Raw genomic sequence first — 8,528 nt, 5'->3', positions numbered from 1 at the left:
GGCTCGACGGATGAGCCGGCACCAGTCCTGCTCCAGACCTCCTAGCCAGGCAACGGGCTTCTCGTTGTTACGCCGGGTTTCCCGGTTTCTGGCCTCCTACCTTTAGTATCGGGCAACGGGTTTCTCGTTGTTACGCCGGGTTTCCCGGTTTCCGGTCTCTTCCTGTTACACGCCGGGCAACGGGTTTCTCGTTGTTACGCCGGGTTTCCCGGTTTCCGGTCTCTTCCTGTTACACGCCGGGCAACGGGTTTCTCGTTGTTACGCCGGGTTTCCCGGTTTCCGGTCTCTTCCTGTTACACGCCGGGCAACGGGTTTCTCGTTGTTACGCCGGGTTTCCCGGTTTCCGGTCTCTTCCTGCTACACGCCGGGCAACGGGTTTCTCGTTGTTACGCCGGGTTTCCCGGTTTCCGGTCTCTTCCTGCTACACGCCGGGCAACGGGTTTCTCGTTGTTACGCCGGGTTTCCCGGTTTCCGGTCTCTTCCTGCTATACACCGGGTGACGGGTTTCTCGTCATTACGCCGGGTTTCCCGGTTTCCGGTCTCTTCCTGTTACACGCCGGGCAACGGGTTTCTCGTTGTTACGCCGGGTTTCCCGGTTTCCGGTCTCTTCCTGCTACACGCCGGGCAACGGGTTTCTCGTTGTTACGCCGGGTTTCCCGGTTTCCGGTCTCTTCCTGCTATATACCGGGTGACGGGTTTCTCGTCATTACGCCGGGTTTCCCGGTTTCCGGTTTCTTCCTGCCATAGGCTATACGCCTCCGTACACCGTATCTCTAAGTTATACCGGGTAATTTGTAAATCTTTTCCGGACACCGCTACAGGGCTATACGCCTCCGCATTTTTGTTTATACCGAGTAGTCAATAAGTTTCTCTATTTAGGGCTTTATGCCAACAAACATTTCGTTTATACCGAGTAGTCAATAAGTTTCTCTATTTAGGCTTTATGCCAACAATCATTTTGTTTACTTGTTTCTTTTTGAATAAACCAAAGTATTGTTAATAAGGAATAAGCGAGTCTGAATCTCCCCCTTCCTCCCGAATCCTGGAACCGGCGAGCCGATCCGCGGCGTCGGGAAAGGTGAACCGTTACATGGCGCCCGAACAGGGACCTGCCCAGTGGAGATCCCGACTCGCTTAAGTCTATCCAGATGCCCGCGTGGGTAAATCAATTATCAAAAACCGAAGCTATTGCCTTGGCCAAAAGACACGGAATCGATAGCCAAGGAACTTTAGACGAGGTCCGCCGACGCCTCCGCCGATTTGTCGGGCAAAACCCCGCGCTATTTCGAACTCACCTACCTGTGCCCACTATCAACGTCGAAATGGCCACCGGAAGCCCAACCAAAGACGAAGAAGCTACCACCCCGACACCTGTTGAACCGGCCAGGATCATGGATCAGATCCGAAAATGGGGGTGCCACTTCGAGGGCAAGGACCCCCTGGCATTCCTCGAGCGTACGGAAGAGCTGTGCCTGGGCTACGGCTACACCGACGCCCAGATGCTGTTAGGGCTACCCGAACTCTTACGGGGAGACGCCCTGCTGTGGTATCGCAACATCCGCGATACCATAGCCAGCTGGGCCGACTTTCGCCAAGCTGTCCGCCAGCAATACCTGCCAAGCGGGTATGAGAGACAGATGAAAAGGACGATCCAGGGACGTCAACAACGCCCTAAAGAGTCCTTCCAAAAGTACGCCACCGAGGTCCTGACCATGATGCGGCGCGCCGGGGGATATTCACCCCTAGACCAACTGGAACAGCTCTACGAAAACATGGATCCGGAGTACCAATTGTACATCCGTCGGGCGGACGTGCTCAGCGTCGGGGATCTGAGCATCCGAGCCACCGAATACGAAGAGGCCGACCGCCGAAGACAGGAAGTTCCGAGCCACTTTCCCTACTGGACGGTGGATGATACGGTTCGACCGTTTCGGCCGATCACGTGCGATCCGCCGTCTAGGGAGGGGGTAGTGTAACGGCGTAGCCGTTACTAACGCCTCGCGGGCCGATCACCCGCCCGCCACTTGAGGCTATGGCGCCTAAGGCGCCCCTAAGCACAAAATCTTAACTGATACACGGGTCACCCTACCCCAGGGGCGCCCCACTACAACCCCCAGAGGCGCCCCACTACGACGCCGGCGTTACCCCCACCACAGCCTCGAGGTAGAGTGGGGGAACCGCCGGCAGGGTATATAAGCCGGCTCGACGGATGAGCCGGCACCAGTCCTGCTCCAGACCTCCTAGCCAGGCAACGGGCTTCTCGTTGTTACGCCGGGTTTCCCGGTTTCTGGCCTCCTACCTTTAGTATCGGGCAACGGGTTTCTCGTTGTTACGCCGGGTTTCCCGGTTTCCGGTCTCTTCCTGTTACACGCCGGGCAACGGGTTTCTCGTTGTTACGCCGGGTTTCCCGGTTTCCGGTCTCTTCCTGTTACACGCCGGGCAACGGGTTTCTCGTTGTTACGCCGGGTTTCCCGGTTTCCGGTCTCTTCCTGCTTACACGCCGGGCAACGGGTTTCTCGTTGTTACGCCGGGTTTCCCGGTTTCCGGTCTCTTCCTGCTACACGCCGGGCAACGGGTTTCTCGTTGTTACGCCGGGTTTCCCGGTTTCCGGTCTCTTCCTGCTACACGCCGGGCAACGGGTTTCTCGTTGTTACGCCGGGTTTCCCGGTTTCCGGTCTCTTCCTGCTACACGCCGGGGCAACGGGTTTCTCGTCATTACGCCGGGTTTCCCGGTTTCCGGTCTCTTCCTGCTACACGCCGGGCAACGGGTTTCTCGTTGTTACGCCGGGTTTCCCGGTTTCCGGTCTCTTCCTGCTACACGCCGGGCAACGGGTTTCTCGTTGTTACGCCGGGTTTCCCGGTTTCCGGTCTCTTCCTGCTATACACCGGGTGACGGGTTTCTCGTCATTACGCCGGGTTTCCCGGTTTCCGGTTTCTTCCTGCCAAAGGCTATACGCCTCCGTACACCGTATCTCTAAGTTATACCGGGTAATTTGTAAATCTTTTCTGGACACCGCTACAGGCTATACGCCTCCTTATTTTGTTTATACCGAGTAGTCAATAAGTTTCTCTATTTAGGGCTTTATGCCAACAAACATTTTGTTTATACCGAGTAGTCAATAAGTTTCTCTATTTAGGCTTTATGCCAACAATCATTTTGTTTACTTGTTTCTTTTTGAATAAACCAAAGTATTGTTAATAAGGAATAAGCGAGTCTGAATCTCCCCCTTCCTCCCGAATCCTGGAACCGGCGAGCCGATCCGCCGCGTCGGGCAAGGTGAACCGTTACAAAATTATAACAGAAATATATGAACAGTTTTTTCACGCAAGAAATGCAAAAAAAAAAGGAAAATATTAAATATGTTAGAATTAAAGGAAAAGCAAAGTTATATTCGTCCAGCATTATCCCTACAGTAAAATCTCTGTGATACCAGGAAGTTTGCCGAAAATCGCGATCCCATTGTTGCCGCTTTATTCCGATCGTGATTGGTCGTGGCGACGCGATCGATCTCGCGACGCAAGTTGACGTGAAGTGCGCGACGATGAGCGATGCAATGTTCGTTTGACAGCTTGCAATTTTGAATTAAAAATAATTAACTATAACTATAATTATTATATAATCTTAACTACAAATAAGATATTATATAATCTTAACTACAAATAAGAACGTAAAAACAATGTAGAAAATGATAATCTTTTAGTATTTAAAAAAATATTTAAAATATTGACATTTTTTTATAATTTTATAATAATTCATAATAATTTTATGACTTTAGCATAATTTAATCAATAATTTTAGCAATAATTTATAACTTAAAATTTGAATCAGTATAGATATTTTAATTTTATACTGTGCGTGCGTGCGTGCGAGTGTGCGTGTGTACGTACATGTGTATGTGCATGTGTGTGCATGTGTGTGCATGTGTGTGTATGTCTGTGTATATGTGTTTGTGTGTGTTTGTGTGCGCGTGCGTAAGTACGCGCGTGTGATAAATAATTATTTAATTAAAAATTAATTATATATTTTTTTGGAATTTTTTTATGAAAGATTTGTAGCATTTTATTAATAAATACATCATATTTTACACACATAATTATTCACATTTATTTACTATTTATTTAATTTGATTATACGTAATTACAACTAAAATAACTAAGCAGAATTATTATATATATAATTTTAACTACAATTTAGAATGTAAAATACAAAAAATACGTCTTTTAAATATTACCAATATTGATAGTTTTTATAATTTTATATTTATAGTAAAATTATAATTTTAGCAATAACTTATAATTTTAAATTTTTATTAATTTATATATTTTAATTTTATTTAATTAAACATTTCTTTATTTTAATAAAAAATTTTTTTTTTATTATAGCGAAATAACATATTATGTCATTATTCAAGTAAAGAAAGAAATAATATTTTATGACTGTATTATTGATACTCTGAAAAATATAAGTATAATATAATATAATGAATAACTTTTTATAAAGTTCTGGAAGGAAATAGAAGATTGGGAGGTGGTGGTGATGATGGAAACATGGATAGAGGAAAGGGGGTGGGAGGCAATTAAAAAGAGGTTACCGAAAGGATATAGATGGGAGAAGCAAGCAGCAAAGAAAAGAAAGAAGAAAGGAAGACCGATGGGAGGAATGATTATGGGGTAAGGGAGGAGAGGGGGAAGATAAAAGTATCAGAAATGGGAGAAAAGGAGGAGGGAATAATGATGGCGGATTTAGAAGTAGGAAGAGAGAAGTGGAGGGTAATAGGCGTATACATCAACGGGGACATGGAAAGGAAATTGGAGGAAATGAAGGAATGGATGGAAGAGAAAGAAGAAAATAAATGGACGATTTTGGAGGAGATTTCAACGCAAGGACAGGTAGAAGGGGGGGAGTGATAGGAGGGGAGGAGGAAGAAGAAAGAAGATCGAAGGACAAAAAAGTTAATGAGGAAGGGAAGAAGTTGATAAAAGAGTTGGAAGAGGTGGGATGGGGAATTTTTAACGGAGGGATAAGAGGGGATAGGAAGGGGGAGTACACATATACAGGAGGAAGAGGGAAATCGGTAATAGATTATGTGGTGGGAGAGGATAGAGTAAAGGAAAGGATAAAGAGAATGGAGGTGGGAGATAACATAGAATCGGACCATCACCCATTGATTGTAACGCTAGAAAGAAGAGGAGGAGCTGAAAAGGGAAAAAGGGGGGAGGGAAAAGGAATAAGAAAAAGAGGGAGATAGACAAAGAGGGGAGGAGAAAGAATAAAAGAGGAAATAGAGTGGGGAGAGGGGTGGAAGGAGGGGATTGAAGAGGAGCTAGAGGAAAAAATAGGAAGAATAGAAGAGGAATTGAGAGAAGGAGAAAAAGAGAGTGGAGAAGGGAAAAGGAAAGGGTGGTGGGACGAGGAATGTGAGGAGAAGAGGAAAGAAGTGAGGAAAAAGTTAAGGGAATGGAGGAAAAAAGGAGGAGGAGGAGAAGGATATAGAAAAGTAAGGGCGGAATATAGGCTAATGTGTAAAGGAAAAAGGGAGGAGGAGAGGCTAAGATGGTACAAGGAGGCGATAGGGCAAGAACGAAAGGAGAAGTATGGAAGATTATAAACAGGGAAAGGAAAAGAGAGAAGGGGTGAATGAGAAGATAAAGGATAAAGGCGGAGGAATGGAAGGAATACTTCATGGACTTATTGGGAGGGGATAGAGGTAAAAGTTGTAAGAGGAGGAAAAGAAAAAAGGGAGAGAGATGAGGAGCAGGAGATAAGCAGGGAGGAAGTGAAGAGGATGCTGGGAAAACTGAAGAAAGGAAAAAGCAGCGGGGGAGGATGGGATACCGAGTGAGGTATGGAAATATGGAGGGGAGAGGGTAGAAGAGTGGGTATGGGAAATGTGCAACAGAGTATGGAGAGGAGAAGGATGGCCGGAGAGGTGGAAAGAAGGGATAATAGTACCACTGTTGAAAAAGGGAACGGGGAATAAAGTGGAAAACTATAGAGGAGTGACATTGATGCCAACGCTATACAAGATATACGTGGGGATTTTAACTGAAAGGTTAAAGGAAGAAATGGAGGGGAAGAATATGATACCGGAGAGTCAGACAGGTTTTAGAAAGGGAATGGGGTGATGGATAGTATAGTATCTATGTGTTGAACTATCTGGTGAATAAGAGGGTAAATAAGAAGGGAGGAAAGGTAGTTGCGGCATTTATGGACCTGAAGGCGGCGTTTGACTCGGTAGATAGGGAGGTGTTAATGGAGGCAATGAAGGGGAGGGGAGTGAGGGAAGGATTAAGGAGTAGGATAGAAGAGGTGTACAGGGAAACGAGGAGTAAGGTAAGAGTGGGGAAAGAGGAGGGAGAAAATTTTTGGACGGCAAGGGGGGTGAGGCAAGGTTGCCCAATGAGTCCGCACTTATTCAGTCTGCTGATAGCGGATATAGAGGAAGTGCTAAGAAAAGGAGGTTGGGGGGGGGGTGAAACTGGGAGGGGAAAAGGTGCATTGTTTGGCGTACGCAGATGACATGGTACTGTTGGCGGAGGATGAGGAAGGGATGATACATATGTTGGGGAAAATAAAAGTTATATGGACAAGAAAAGGTTAGTTAGAGGTGAATGTGGATAAGACAAAGGTAATGAGGTTTAAAAAGGGAGGGAGAAGAATGAAGAGAGTGGAGTGGAGATGGAAAGGAAAAAGGTTAGAGGAAGTGAAAGAATTCACATATTTAGGGTATAAGCTACAGAGGAACGGGGGGCAGGAGGCGCAGGTAAAGAACAGAGTTAGGAAAGCAGGAGCGGTGATAAGACAGGTGTGGGGAATGGGAAAGAGAAGGTTTGCAGGAGACTGGATGAAAAGAGTATGGCTAATGGAAAGGGTTGGTGGGGACGGTGTTGGAATATGGGGCGGAAATATGGGGATGGAAAGGAGAGGAGAGAGGTGGAGGCAATGCAGGAGCGATGGATTAGTGGACGTTAGGAGTAGACTGGTGCACGCCGGGGTATATGGTAAGAGAGGAGATAGGAAAAGACAAATTTAGGATAAGGGCAGGAAGGAGGGCGGTAGGGTATGAGAGGAAGTTGGAGGAAGGGAAGGAAGGGGAGGAAGTTTAGCGAGGAAATGTTTTGAGGATATGAAAGAGAGGATAAGAAGAGGAAGGAAAGAACGATGTGGGAGGAAGAGAGGGAGAAATTCTGGGAAGAAAGAGGAATAGAAGGGAAAGAGATGGAGGAAAAAAGGGGAAGGGGGAGAGGAAGTATATGAGGGGTGGGAACAGAAAGACAGGGAAAGGCAAAAGGAGGAAAGATGGGAGAGGATAAGAGAGTCAAGAGATATATAGATGGTTGGGGAATGGAAGGAGGAGGTTTTACCGGAATACCTGAGAAAGGGATGGGGGGAAAGTAGATGGAGAAGGATAGTTAGGTTCAGAATGAACAATGAGATGAGAGGGGCGAGATACTGGGAAAAAGAGGAGAAAAGAAGATGTAGGTTATGCGGGATAGAAGATGAAACATGGGAGCATGTGATAGGATAATGTGGGGGAGAAGGGGAGAAGGGAAACTGGTGGGAAAGAATGAAGGGAAATGAATATTGCAGGAAGGAGGAGAAGGGGAAGGATGGATGAGAGAAATAGAGAAAAAGAGGGAAGAGGGGAGAACGGAAGAAAAGGGGGAGGGAGGGGAAAAGGACGAGGGAAGTATGAGGAGGAGAATGAGTGAGGTATGAATGAGGTGGTGGAGAATATATGGGGAATCGGAAGCCGAAGTTATTTGTAAATTAGATGTAAGAGTAGAGATAAGAGTAGATATAAGTATAATTGTAAGAGTTTTGTAAGGTTGGGGAACGCTCCTTCAAAAGCGCCTTCAATCCCTTAGGGGACAAATAAAGAATTGAATTGAATTGAATTGAATAACTTTTTATAGTCGCATATTAGCTAGAAAGAAATTCAGAATTTGAATAAGATAAAATTATGGAGATAATTATTTAATTGAAGATCATTTATTTTATTTATTCTTTTTCTGAATTTTATTTGTAACATTTTATCAATATATACGAGGTGTGTTCAAAAAGTATCGCGAATTTTGTTTTTTTCAAAAATTATTTATTTATTCATGAATATCTATTTGTCCCCTTCAAAGTAATCCCCACCAGATATTATACACTTGTGCCAACGTTTTTTTCCAATCCTCGAAGCACTTCAAAAAATCATTTTTTGTGATCTTGTTCAGCTCCTCCTTCGATGCTGTCTTTATCTCCTCAATCGTAGCGTAGCGTCGTCCTTTCATGGGCCTCTTCAGTTTCGGGAACAAGAAAAAGTCACAGGGGGCCAGATCTGGGAAATACGGTGGCTGCGGCATTATTAGTGTGTTGTTTTTGGCCAAAAATTCGATGCTGTTTTTGGTCGAAATTGAGCAATTTTGGTACGAATTTCGCGGCGACCCGTGTCATGCCCAAATCATTGGTAAAAATCGAATGGCACGAAGCCAATCGATATGTTTAGGTAACTTCTCTAACGGTGATTCGACGATTGACA

This window comes from Nylanderia fulva, unplaced genomic scaffold (assembly GCF_048542155.1).
Source record: "Nylanderia fulva isolate GAGA-0341 unplaced genomic scaffold, ASM4854215v1 Scaffold1001, whole genome shotgun sequence".
Taxonomy (NCBI): domain Eukaryota; kingdom Metazoa; phylum Arthropoda; class Insecta; order Hymenoptera; family Formicidae; genus Nylanderia; species Nylanderia fulva.
The sequence above is the reverse complement of the archived record's forward strand: the minus strand, read 5'-3'. Positions refer to the sequence as shown.